This window comes from Cynocephalus volans, chromosome 5 (genome assembly GCF_027409185.1).
Source record: "Cynocephalus volans isolate mCynVol1 chromosome 5, mCynVol1.pri, whole genome shotgun sequence".
NCBI classification, from domain to species: domain Eukaryota; kingdom Metazoa; phylum Chordata; class Mammalia; order Dermoptera; family Cynocephalidae; genus Cynocephalus; species Cynocephalus volans.
This window is the reverse complement of record NC_084464.1, coordinates 91,503,939-91,518,139: the sequence shown is the minus strand read 5'-3', so window position 1 is coordinate 91,518,139 and position 14,201 is coordinate 91,503,939. Positions and strand designations below refer to the sequence as shown.

Sequence of the window (14,201 nt, the reverse complement as noted above, 5' to 3'; positions counted from 1 at the left end):
CCTTTTCCTATGTAGGAAAATCAGTGTTGCCTCTATTTACATATTCATTTAATATTCCTCATCTATAAATGTGTCTGTTCTTAGATTTCTCTTTTGAACCAGTGATAACATCTACCTGGTTCCCTCACTGATTAATAAATAGATTGCACTCTTTCACAAAAGTTCATTTTTATATCTGCATGAGAATCATCATTTTATTAATTTTTGAAAATTACCTTTTAACAAGTAGAAGACCATGGTAGGAAGAATAGGTTTGAGGCCAGTATATAACTCATTGCTTATTTGACATGGAGAGGTCATGGAGAGAATTAGTAAAAAAGAAGGATAAAAACACATGTAGGCCTTGAATGCCAGGCCAAGGGGTTTGGATTTCATCTTACAGATAAAGCACTGAAGATTTCTGAATTCAGAGTAAAATGGTGAATGGCATTTTTCCAATTTGAAGAATAATTATTAAAATTTTCTCTGTTGTAAATTTTCCTCTCATTTTTTTTAGATAGTTGGCTCCTGCAATCATTTTTTCTAAATTAGAAGTTTCTATAACACAGTATCTAATTGAGCACAAAAATTACATATATTAAACTTAAGATACCAGCATTTATACTGCTCATCAAGAAGAACTATGATCTCCAGGGACTCTATAGCTTAAACAAATTTGGGAACCACTGACTGAAAAATTAATTTGGTGGTAATTTGAAGAGTGAAACATACCAGTGTTGGGCCAGAAATAGCTTTAAGGCTTTTTTTGTGATAAGTGGCCATATAGTATGTCCAAAATAATATCTATATACAAGGGTACTTCAAAAAGTTCATGCAAAAATGGAATTAAAAGACAATACAAATCTTTCCACAAACTTTTTGAAGACTCCTCATATGTATATATACACACACACATACATGTATGTCTGTGTACATATATATATTTACACATTTTTTATTCAAAGAAATATACACATATATTTATAAGAAAGAAAAGAATATTTTAAAAGTCACATAAAAACTCATGTTATAAAGAATTTCTAGTTTTTTTGGATAGGGGCAAAATGGTGGACTAGAGGTGCCCAGGGGACATTCTTCCCACAGAAAAAGACCACAATAACAGACAGCTAAATATTGGGAGGAGCATCGGTAACAGTATGTGGGGGTGGTAGGAGACTGGTGAAATCACTGCGGAGTGTGAAAACCCAGGATGGTAGCATAGAGAGAAGAGATAGGCACACGGCTTCAGCCACCATGTCTCCGACAATTGAATGAGCACAGGAAGGATTTTCCTTTGTGGTGAAAGGTAGGCAGAGGACCCATATCTACTTCCATCCTCACCACAAAGGCCCACAGCTCCTTTGGCAGGACTATCCCAGGGCAAAGTATGGGAAGTGCCCTAGAAAACACACAGTGCAACACTCCAGAACACTAGCACAAACGGTGCACTCCCCACCCCCCACCCTCGGGACCTAAACCAATGCAGGAAGGCACCATCCTGAAACCAGAGTCATTATGGGACTGTGCCCTGTTCTGGGGCCAGTAGCCATGGTGCTTCCCCAGCCTTAAGGCTCTGCTCTCTACCCAGTGCACTCATAGGAGAAGCCATAATACCTGCCCTGGTCCAAGAGGCTTGAAGCCTGGCCTCACAGCAGCTGTAACTCTAGTTCTACAGTTTGGGAAGCCAACCCTAGTCCTACTGAACTGATGCATCCCTACATCTCTGGCCAAAGAGCAGACAAGCAGACTCTCCTCAGGTGGACCAAACCCCATTCCTCCCTCTAACCCCAGACCCACCAGCTGACTGAGTTGTGTGCATCTGAGCCCCCAGCCCAGAAAAATAGCTCAAGGGTCTCTACCATAACAAATATACCCTTGGGAGTGGAAATAAAGTGCATCTGCCCTTCCCTGAGAAGTTGTCAGGCAATTCCATCCTAAAAAGTCCCGCCTAGTGGCCTTGCCAAGAAGCCCAGAAGTGGCTGCACCAGCTCCTTCATTGCACATCTGCCTAGCAGCAATGCCTAGCAGCCCTGTCCACTGCCCAGAAGCAACTAGAAAGGCCACTTCTCTGAAGGCTTGCCTAGCGGCCCTGCCCACCACCCAGAAGTGGCTGGTCAGGTCACTTCTCTGCAGGCTTCCCTAGAGGTCCCACCCACCGCCCAGAAGTGGCTGGTTGGGGCACCTCACTGCAGGCCTGCCTAGCAGCCCTGCCCACCACATAAGAAGCAGCTAGACAGGCCCTCTCACTGTAGCCCTGCCTAGTGGCCTTGCTCACCTCCTGAGAAGTGGCTCAACAACTCCACTTGTGGGTGTCCAGCTCCTGAACAACAGAGGAAAGCACGATCCTGTGGCTACTGCCGTCACCAGGCCCCAGAGCACTGCCACCGTCACTGCCCTTCTCCCGGCAAAGCAGTCCATCTCACTCCACTGATGCTGAGCCTGGGTGCCACCAGCTCCATGTCACCCACATTCAGATATTCCTGCATTTTACCAGGTAGGAGGAAAGAGGAAAGAGGAAGAAGCAAAGACCCAGGAGAAGCTTCTGCTTGCAAGAAAGAGGAAAGAGAAACCCCACCCAGGCTCATCCATTCAAACTGAGGAGCACCAGTACATACCAGTGCACCTATCAGGGTCAAAGAATGCTAGGCAGGGTGCTAGAAAGACTTCCCAGGGTCAGCCACCTCAGCCAAGGAGAAACAAGGCATCTAGGCACTTCTCCCAAGAGCTCGGGATCTCGCCCACGACCTTGACAACCCATCACAGTGTCATACACTTCAGGAAGAAACCCCTGAGTGCTCCAGTGCCTAGAACACAAAAGCATTTACATGCAACTTCAACACTGACTATGGCTAAAGTAACTATATAGAGACTACACTACTGCATCTACCTGGAATCAAAACTAAAACACCACAACCAATGGTAAAACAAAACACATCTACACAAGGGAGTATCTCTCCTTAAAAACCACTCCAGAGTAACAGAAGGAGCAATGTCTCACCAGATGACCAGACATGAATATAGGGATACTAGAAATGAAAAAAAGAAAAAAAGAAGAAGAAGAAGAAAATATGACACCACCAAAGGAATACAATAATTTTCAAGGACCAGACCCCACATAGCAGGAAATCCTTGAAATGTCTGAAAGGAATTCTAAGCAACAATCTTAAGGAAACTCAATAAGATACAAAAAGACTCAGACAACACAACAAAATGAAAAAAGAATCCAGGATATGAAGGAAGAAATTTACAGAGAGATAAATACCTTTAAAAAGAATGTAACAGAACTCCTGGAACTGAACAATTCATTCAACAAAATAAAAAAATAAAAAACAGAGAACTTAAGTAGCAGGCTAGAGCAAGCGTAAGAAAAAATTTCTGATCTCAAAGACAGTCTTTTTCAAATAACACAGGTTGACAAAACAAAAAAAGAATTTTTAAAACTGAAGAAAATCTATGAGAGCTATCAGACTACTTAGTGCACAAACATCCAAATCAAGGGGAGGAGAAAGGAAAAGCCATTGAAAAACTATTCAATGAAATAATAGCAGAAAAATTCCTAGGTATTGGTAGAGACAGAGACTTTCAGATCCAAGAGGCTCAAAGATCCCCAATCAGATTCCATCCAAAAAGGTCCTCTCCAAGATGCATTGTAGTCAAACGGTCAAAAGTTAAAGACAAAGAGAGGATCCTAAAAACAGCAAGAGAAAACCATCAAGTCACCTATAAGGAAACCCCCATCAGATTAAAAGCAGATTCCTCAGCAGAAGCCCTACAAGCCAGAAGAGAATGGGATGATATACCGAAAGCACTAAAAGAAAAAAATTGCCATTCAAGAATACATACCCAGCAAGGCTATCCTTCAGAAATGAAGGAGAAATACTGTATTTCCCAGACAAACAAAAACTGCAGAAATACACCACCACACAACAACCCCTAAAAGGAATCCTTAAGGGAGTTCTGCATCTAGAATTAAAAAAATGATAATCACTTCCATGAATATATGAAAGCACAAAACCCACTGATAAAGAAGATACACAAATTAGCCCAGGCAGACAGGTGGAGCTCCACCGGCAGCCAGGAAGTTGGGGTTACATAGGTGGCTGGGGCCTCACAGAAAGCATAAGCCACACAGTGAGGTGCACTGTACAGGAAGAACTACTATGTTGTGAGAAGGGCCATGGCTCTGGGACTAGACAATGGCACAGGCAACCATGAAGTTTGTGGGGGCAGGCTGGGGCAGGAGCAGGAGAAGGGTTACTGCTGCAAAGTGCTCACAGCTAAGCAGATCTTTCTGCCACAAGGGAGAGTTCCTCATGGCTGATCCTAGTGTTGGAGATGTGGCAGTGGATATAGCCACATGCCTCTTTCTCCTCCATACCACCCTGCTTGGTTTTCATGCTCCATAGGGTCCTCACCAGGCTCTCACAGCTCTCCTATGCTCTCCCACTGATGATCTCCCTTGTACTTAGCTGTCTATGCCTTGCTCTGGTCCCCTTCTGTGGAAGGATAGTGCATTGAGCACCTCAAGTCTGCCATCTTGTCCTGCCCTTCTCTTGACACTGCCATCAATAACAACCTGAAATGTAAATGGATGGAATCCTCCACTCAAAAGACACAGAATGGTTGAGTGGATTTAAAAACTAGACCCAAGTATATGCTACTTACAAGAAATTCACCTCACCTTTGTAAAGACACACACAAACTAATAGTGAAGGGATGGAAAAAGATACACCACACAAATGGACACCAAAAATGAGCTGGAGTAGCTATTTTTATATCAAATAAAATTGACTTTAAACCAAAAACCATAAAAAGAGACAATAAAGGTCACTATATAATGATAAAGGTATCTATTCAGCAAGAAGACAAAACAATCATAAACATACAAGAACCCAATGTCAGAGCACCTAGATATATAAAGCAAACATTATTAGACCTAGAGAGAGAGAGGCCCCAATACAATAACAGTTGGGGACTTCAACACCCCTCTACACTCCTCCCTCAACACTGGACAGATCATCTAGGCAACAGATCAACAGAGAAACACAGGACTTAAATTGCACATTAGACCAATTGGATTTGGTAGACATCTATAGAACATTCCATCTAACAACTACAGAATGTACTTTCTTCTTTTCAGCACAACATTTTCCAGGATAGACCACATGTTATGTAATAAATCAAGTCTCAACAAATTTTTAGAAATTGAAATCATTTCAGTATCTTTTCAGATCACAACAAATTAAAACTAGAAATCAATAATAAGCAAAATTTTGGTAACTATACAAATACATGGAAATTAAATTACATACTCCTGACAAGCTATGGGTCAAAGAAGAAATTCTTTGAAGATTGAAGTAGTAATCAGCAGTCTCCAAACAAAGAATATCCCAGGACTGGATGGCTTCACTGGTGAATTTTACCAAACCTTTAAACAGGAATTAATACTAATTCTTTTCAAACTATTCCAAAAAGCTGAAACAGAGGCCATTCTTCCAAACTCATTCCCTAAGGCTGGCATCACCCTGATACCAAAACCAGACAAAGACAACAAAAAAAGAAAACCACAGCCCAATATCCTTGATGAACACAGATGCAAAAATCCTCAACAAAATATGAGCAAACAGAATACAACAGCACATCAAAAAGATAAAACATAATGATCTAGTGGGATTTATCCCAAGGGATGAAAGTATGGTTCAACATATGTAAATCATTAAATGTAATAAACCACATCAACAAAATCAAGAATTAAAACCATATAATCATCTCAATAGACACAGAAAAAGCATTTGACAAAATTCAACATCCCTTCATGACAAAGACAAATTAGGTATAGAAGGAAAGTATTCCAACACGATAAAAGCCATACATGACAAATCCACCGTCAATGTCATCCTGAACTGGAACAAGACAAGGATGCCCATCCCTATTTAACATAGTATTGGAAGTACTAGCCAGAGCAATCAGGCAAGAGAAAGAAATAAAGGGCATCCAGATTGGAAAAGATGGAGTCAAATTGTCCCTGTTTGCAGATAACATGATCCTATATATAGAAAAACCTAAAGACTCTACCAAAAAACTCTTAGAGCTGATAAATGTATACAGTAAAGTTGCAGGATATAAAATTAATAGCATTTTTATACTCCTCCAACAAACTAGCAGAAAGAGAAATCAAGAAAGCAATCCCATTTTCAATAGCTACCAGAAAAATAAAAAACCTAGGAATGAACGTAACCAAGGAGGTGAAAGATCTTTACAACTAGAACTACAAATCACTGCTGAAAGAAATTAAAAGGGACACAAAAAGATGAAAGACATTCCATACTCATGGACTGAAAGAATTAACATTGTGAAAATGTCCATACTACCAAAAGTGATCTACAGATTCAACACAGTCCCCATCAAAATGACATTCTTCACAGAAATAAAAAAAACAACCCTAATGTTCATATGGAACAACAAAAGGCTCCAAATAACCAAAGCAATCCCGAGGAAAAAAGAAAAAAAGAAAAGCCAGAGGCATTACACTACCTGGCTTCAAATTATACTATAAATCAATAGTAACAGAAACAGCATGGTATGGGGTATTTGTATAAATACAGACACACGAATCAATGAAATAAAATAGAGAACACAGAAATCAATCTGCATACTTATAGCCAACTGATCTTTGACAAAGGCACCAAGAACAAACCTTGGAGAAAGGTCAGCCTCTTCAATAAATGGTGCTGGGAAATCTGGATGTCCACATGCAGAAGAATGAAACTAGACCTGTACCTCTTGCCATATACCAAAATCAGCTCAAAATGGATTAAAGACATAAATATAAGACCTGAAACTGTGAAACTCCTAGAAGAAAACATAGGGGAAACACTTCAGGATGTAGGACTAGGAGAAGACTTTATGAATCAGACGTCAAAAGCATAGGCAACAAAAGAAAAAATAAACAAGTGGGATTATATGAAACTAAAAAGCTTCTGCACACCAAAGGAAACAATCAACTGAGTGAAAAGACAACCTCCAAAATGGGAGAAACTATTTTCAAACTATACATCCAACAAGAGATTAATATCCAGAATATACAGGCACTCAAACAACTCAGCAGTAAAAATCAAGTAACCTGATTAAAAATTGCACAAAGGAGCTGAATAGACATTTCCCATAGGAAGACATACAAATGGCCAACAGATACACAAAAAATGTTCAACATCACTAAGCAACAGGGAAATGCAAATTATAACCAGATGAAGATACCATCTCACCCCAGTTAGAGTGGCTATTTTCAAAAAGACAGAGAATCAAAAAGACAAATACTGGCAAAGATACAGAGAAAGGGGAACCCTTCTACACTGTTGGTAAGACTGTAAATTAGTGAAGCCATTATGCAAAATAGTATGGAGGTTTCCTAAACAACTACAGATAGAACTGCCAGATGACCCAGCAGTCTCACTACTGGGAATATACTCAAAGAAATGGAAGTCATCATGTCAAAGGGATACCTGCATTCCCATGTTTATTGCGGCTCTACTTAACAATAGCCAAAATATGGAACCAACCTAAATGTCCATCGATGGATGACTGGATAAGGAAAACATGGTACGTTTACACAATGGAATAATACTCAGCCATAAAAACGAATGAAATTCTGCCATTCACAGCAACATAGATTAACTTGGAGAAAATTATATTATGTGAAATAAGCCCAGCACAGAAAGAAAAATACTGCATGTCCTCGCTCATAACTGAGAGCTAAAAAAATAAACAAATAAGAAAGGAAGGAATGAAAGAATAAAGACAAAACAATAAAGGACAGTAAAAGAAAGGAAACTTATAGGTCAATCTCACTCAGGAACACAGACGTAAATATTCTAAAGAAAAATCAAAAAGCTGAATCCAAGAATGTATTATTAAATAATAAACCTGGACCAAGCTGGATTGATCCCAGGAATGCAAAGTTGGTTTAACTTTAGAAATAAGTTAATATAATCCACATTAACATTAATTTAAAGTGTAAAAGTCAAATGATGATCTCAAAAGATGCAGAAACAGCATTTGATAAAATTCAATAACCATTCCTATAAAAAAAACTTTCAGCAAATAAGATTAAAGGGAAACACAACCTGATAAAACAAAATTTATGGAAAAATATAACCACCACCACAATCATGACATATCAAAAATCTTTTGGGGAGATAAGAAGTAAGACAAAGGTGTCCAACTTCACCACTTCTTTCAACATTGTACTAGTGTTGCTTATCAATGTAGAAAGAAAAAAGTGTAAACTGTAATATGAAAGTATAAAGTAAACATATAAAATTACAAAGTATAAATACAGGCTTACATTGTGTGGCCTGTGACAGGAGCTAGCACTTCTTCTGATCACTCTAACAGAGAAACAACAGAGCTACAAGAGACTAAACTGTACCTGCCTCTATTTCTAACAGTCTCAGGTTTGACTTTCACTTACTGCCTCACCCCACCAAAACAATGCTGGTGGAAATTTATTAGTCTTTTTTGGGGGGGGGGGGGAAGTCAATATAAAATTATAGCAAAAATAGGAACCAGAACTTTTGGCAGCAGCAGAAGAGATTCAATTCAGTTTCTTTTCTGTGTTTGTTGACTATTCTCTAGTCTCACTGTGATGAAAACTGCACGTTTTTTTCAAAGAGAACAAGAAGCTGCTGGAGATTTGGTTCTGGCAGCAGCAAAGGATGTGGAGATCTCTGCACCATCTCGGGATCTGAGTGTGACAAATTTTTGAAGGATGTGCAATGTTCAATCATAAGTGTTAACAAAAACTGACAAGCAAGAAGCTTATATACTCAGTGACAGTAGTATGTTTGTCTCCAAGAGACGTTTTATTTTGAAGACATGTGGTACCAGCTTTTGCTGGAAGCACTGGTTCTGTTGAAGGGATTACAGTGGATTTGATTCAACTCAATGCTTCTTTTATTCTCCTGAGAATTTCATGAAGCCTTCTCACCAAAGGTGCCCACACCTAATTTCTAGGAAAAAACAGAGTTTCTTAATGCAGTTTCTCCAAGTGGAACAGCATATTGTATGGGGTACTTGAATTCTAACTATTGGTACTTGTATATCCTGGATTTCTCAGAGAATGGGGGAATCAGACAGATTAAACCCTGGAAATTCTGATGAGTGAGCTTGACCCAGTAGTTATGACCAGTTCTACATGAAAGATGGTGTTACTGCAGAAGATATCACTCATGAGAGTGAAATTAGTGACTTAATACCAGGTTGTCATTGATACCACAATGTTCAAGCCTTGTGGGTATTTGATGAATGGAATGAAATCAGATGGAACTTACTGAACTATTCACATCACTCCAGAGCCAGAATTTTTTTGTTAGCTTTGAAACAAACTTAAGTCAGACCTCCTATGATGACCTGATCAAGAAAGTTGTAGAAGTCTTCAAGGAGGAAAATTTGTGACCACCCTGTTTGTAAATCAGAGTTCTAAATGTTGCACAGTACTTTCTTTGCCCCCAGAAGACTGAATGTATTAAATGTCTTGATTGCCAGAGTGCAATGTTCCGTGACTACAATTTTGTTTTAACCAGTTTTGCTAAAAAGCAGCAACAAGAGCAGAATTGATTAAGACAAATGCAAAAAGAGGTGGTAGTGGTTGCTTTCTGGAGATTGATACTGGGGTCCACCCTTTCCATAACCACCACCTTGTAGTTGCAGAAAACCCTAGATGTAATGATAGTGTAATTATTTTGAATTGTATGCAATATTATGTCAAGGAGCTAGATATCTTGCGTGAATGCTCTCTTCTGTGTTTAAGTATTCTATGCCACTCTTGCTGTGAAACTGAAGTGCTGGTAGAAAAAACCTTTTAGTACTAGATGAAACTTTACAATACTTGTGAAAACAATTGTTTGGTTTACAAACAGTGTAATATTTCTCTAGGAATCATCCAAAATTCCCCACAGAGCTTTTGTTCTCATTAGGCTTTAGTCTTAGCCTAACCATCTGGGACATTAAATTGCTGCCAGAATTTTACACCAGTTACTTCCATTTTCTAGAATGTAGTCTCTACTAATGTTATTGAATCCAATTTCTACTTCCTGCCGATGTTTTTTGCCACAGCAATTAATGATTTTGTTCCCCAGGTCAAGTCCTCTTAAGAAAATGATGGCATTTATTCATTTGGGGTATTACTATGTTAACATTATTGCTCCCTGCATTTGTAATCCTCTAATTGATTTCTTTCTTCACCATGATATTTCCCCCAACACCCTTTTCCCTTCCTCCTGAAATTAAGCAATACACTATTAAAAAAAATAATATATATATAAAGCCTAGTGAAAACAACTGTTATTGTTAGCAGATGTTATTGTTGTCCACATTTTTAAAAAAATAGACTCTAAATATCAATAGACTCTCAAATGTCAATTATTAAAATTAATAAGGGAGTTCAATATACAGAAGTACACTGCATTTCCATAACATAAGTGATAATCAATTAAAATTCAATTCTAAAAATCAACAGCATTTAAAAGAGCAACCAAAAATATAAAGTCCCTATGAATAAATCTAATAAAAGATGTACATGTCCTTTACAGGAAAAATTATAAAACTAATTAAAAATTATAAAACTACATTGAAGTTTTGTATATGGAGACAATGTTGTAAAAATGTCATCTCTTCTCTTACTGATTTACAGATGCAAATTTCAATCAGAATACCTTCAAGGTTTCTTATGGAACTTGACAATGTATTACTCAAATTTACACAGAAATTAGAGAGTCAAGAATAGCCAAGACTTTTTAGAGAAGAAATGTTGGGAGAACTTATTCTATTAGATATCAAGACTTATTATAAAGCTATACTAAGACATTCATACAGGAATTTTTTAAAAATTGAATAACTGAAAAGAATAGAGAGCCTGAAAATAAGCCTACACTCATTGTAAGATATTGTAGATCAGCAGGGAAAGGACAGAATATTGAACAAATGGTCCAGGATAATTTCTCTACAAATAGAAAAAAATTAAGATTGAGTTTTTACCTCCCACCAGATACAAAAATCAAGTGGATTAAAGACTCTAGTGTGAAAGGCAAAGCCATACTTTAAAAAAAAACAGTGTAAGAGAATATTTTTGTGATCTCAGGATACATGAGGACTTCTTAAACAAGACATAAAAAGTTAAAGACATGAAGAAAAAAGAATGATAAATTACAAATTCAAATGAAAGACTTTTGTTCATCAAAATACACCACAAAAAGAACGAAAGGGCTGGCTGGTTAGCTCAGTTGCTTAGAGTGCAGCCTTCTAACACCAAGATCACGGGTTTGGATCCCCATACCAGCCAGCCACCAAAAATAACAAAAACAAAAAAAGAATGAGAAGATGAGCCACGAACTAGGAAAACATATCTAACAAAACATATATTTAACAAAGAATTTGTATCCAAAATAAATTCTTGAAAAAACACCTCCTACAAATTACAAAGGGAAAGACAAATCAACAAACAGAAAATTGGGCAAAAGGCAGTCATTTTACAGATATATATTATTTAGGAATACAAAAATGAATGGCAAAAACTAAAAGAGACAAGGAAAAAAATAACACCAAGTTCCTGAAGTAGTTAGTGCTGGGAGAAGAGAAAAGAATGAGGATGGAGAAGGGTACACAGGGACCTCTGAAATACAGTAATATTTGTTTTCTTGTTATAGGAAAGGAATACAAAGGTGTTTGTTTTTTATTATTTTAGTACAGTGATACATATTATATCCCTTTGGCTTATATAAATATTTTACAATTAAAGGTATCGTTATATTATTTGTTAAAAATGAGTAGAACATATTTCTCCCCCATGTAGTATTTCTGTTTTTAGACTTTTAGTTTTATTTGATCAGAATTGATGTATAAATGCTTTTTTAAAAAATCTATATCAGTTACTATTTTACAAGTAGGTAAACAATAAAATATAACTAAAACCATCAAGTTTTATTATGGCATAATTAATAAAACTACTGTAGGAAAAAACCACTAAGCAAATAGTATTTTTATGGATGGGACAATCCAATATAATGTACATATAAATTCCCTCACAAATTATTTCATTAGCTTAATGCAATTCCAGTTAATATCCCAGGAAGATTTTGGGGGGAACATTGCAAATTCATTAAAACACTTAGATGAATAATTTTTTAAAATAAATGACAAAGAGTAGGGCTTCCTTATCAGATAATAAAATATATTACAAAGCAATAGGAATTAAAATAGTGTGGTACAGCATAGATAGACAGATCAATGGCACAGAATAGAGAGCCTAAAAACAAACCCATTTCATGTGAAAATTGTTAATACAATGGAGGTGCATCATATTTAGTGGGAAAAGACACATTATTAACTGACATCAGAAAAACTGGCTCACAAAATGAAGAAAAAAATAAAATTAGAACCTTTTATTATCTCCAAATTGACTAAAGATCTAAATGTAAAACATAAATTAAAACAGAAGTAAGTGTGAAAGAATCATCTTAGGACAGAGAAGGATTTCCAAAACAAGACTTAAAAAAAAAAGTACAATCTTTAAAGGAAAAAATAATAGATATTACTACATTAAAATTAAAGATGTGTCTTCTGTGAAGGACTCCACTGACAAAGTTAACACAGGTGACAGACTGGGGGAAAACATTTGCAACTTTTATAACTTATAAACGGTTAGTATTTAGAATAGATGAGGAACTGCTGATCAATCAATAAGTTAACGATGGAAAGAGTAGTGTAGAAAAAAAATGGCAAGAGTTATGAATAGTTAATGCACAAAAGGAGAAACTGAATGGATAAATAGATATGAGAAGAGATGCTGAATTTCACTCTCAGAAAAATGCACAATAAAACAATAATGAGATACCTTTTAAATTTATCAAATTGGCAAAAATTCCATCCCAGGTAATAGCAAGTGCTGGCAGGATTATGGGTGACAAGCCTCATGTACTGAAATCGGTACAATCATTTTGAGGGTAACCTCTCAGCTGAGCCAAAAACTGTAGGCCTATCATTTGGCACACATATAAAAGGACACTAAACAGATAAGGCCAATCTCTTGCCATTGCAGGAGGAACCTAGAACACTCTAAAGAATTGCTGTAAAATAGTACAGCCATCACAGAAAACAGTATGGAGATTTCTGAAATAAGTACAGATAGAACTACCATATTATCCAGCAATCCCACTTGTGAGTATATACCCAAAGGAATGGAAGTCATCATGTCAAAGGGATACCTGCACTCCCATGTTCATCATAGCTCTGTTTACGATAGCCAAAATACGGAACCAACCTAAATGTCCATCGATGGATGACTGGATAAGGAAAATGAGGTACATTTACACATTGGAATACAACACAGCAATTAAAAAAAATGAAATTCTGCCATTTGCAGCAACATGGATGAGCTTGGAGAAAATTATGTTAAGTGAAATAAGGCAGAAGCAGAAAGAGAAATACCGCATGTCCTCACTCATAAGTGGGTGGAAGGAAGGAAAAGACAAGACAAGACCACAATGATACATTCACCTTTCAGAAGGAGAGAACAAATCTATGATTACTAGCAGTGGAAGGAGGGAAGTGCAAAGGGGGTGGGGAGAGATTGGATAAGGGGCACAAATAATAATTACAGTTTGTAATAACGAACACACTAATAATATTGATTTAATCAATACATGTTTACCCAGGTTATGGTAGTCAACGTTGCACCCCAAGATATGTATTAAAAAAATAATAAAGTACTGAAAGAAAAAAAAAGGGGGTGCTGGAGTTTCACATCAACAAACTGGTAGCACAATCTCAGAACAGCGTCAACTGAGCTGTACAGAGACCTGACTGCCATAGCTCCTTCCCACACCCTCTCACACAACCAAGACCATTGCTCGTTTCTGATCTCCCACCTGTATGTTCAGACTGCCCTCTGCACTTCACCACCACCAGCCCTACAGTCCTTTTATTAATTACTGCTTGGATTCCTGCTGGCCAGGTCAGTGGTACCAAAAACCACCTGCTTCAGAGTTAAAATGCTGATAAAAATAGCAAATAATAGACATTTAAAATCATGTATTGGTTTTTATTTTAGTGAGTTTTAAAAAAAGAAACCCAGCAAGAGGGGAGAGAAAGAAAGACAGATTGAAAGGTAAACAATGAAATGAGAGAAAAAGAAGAAAACAAGAAAAAGATACAGCATTAGAATGTGA

General features: G+C 37.2%; 1 protein-coding gene and 1 pseudogene across 1 annotated transcript in view; one reads left to right on the top strand and one right to left on the bottom strand.

The window, feature by feature from the left end:
- CFAP206 (cilia and flagella associated protein 206) overlaps positions 1-14,201 on the bottom strand; it is a 35,750-nt gene that overhangs the window by 4,115 nt on the left and 17,434 nt on the right. The window lies entirely within an intron of this gene.
- LOC134378742 (S-adenosylmethionine decarboxylase proenzyme-like) lies at positions 8,646-9,594 on the top strand (annotated as a pseudogene).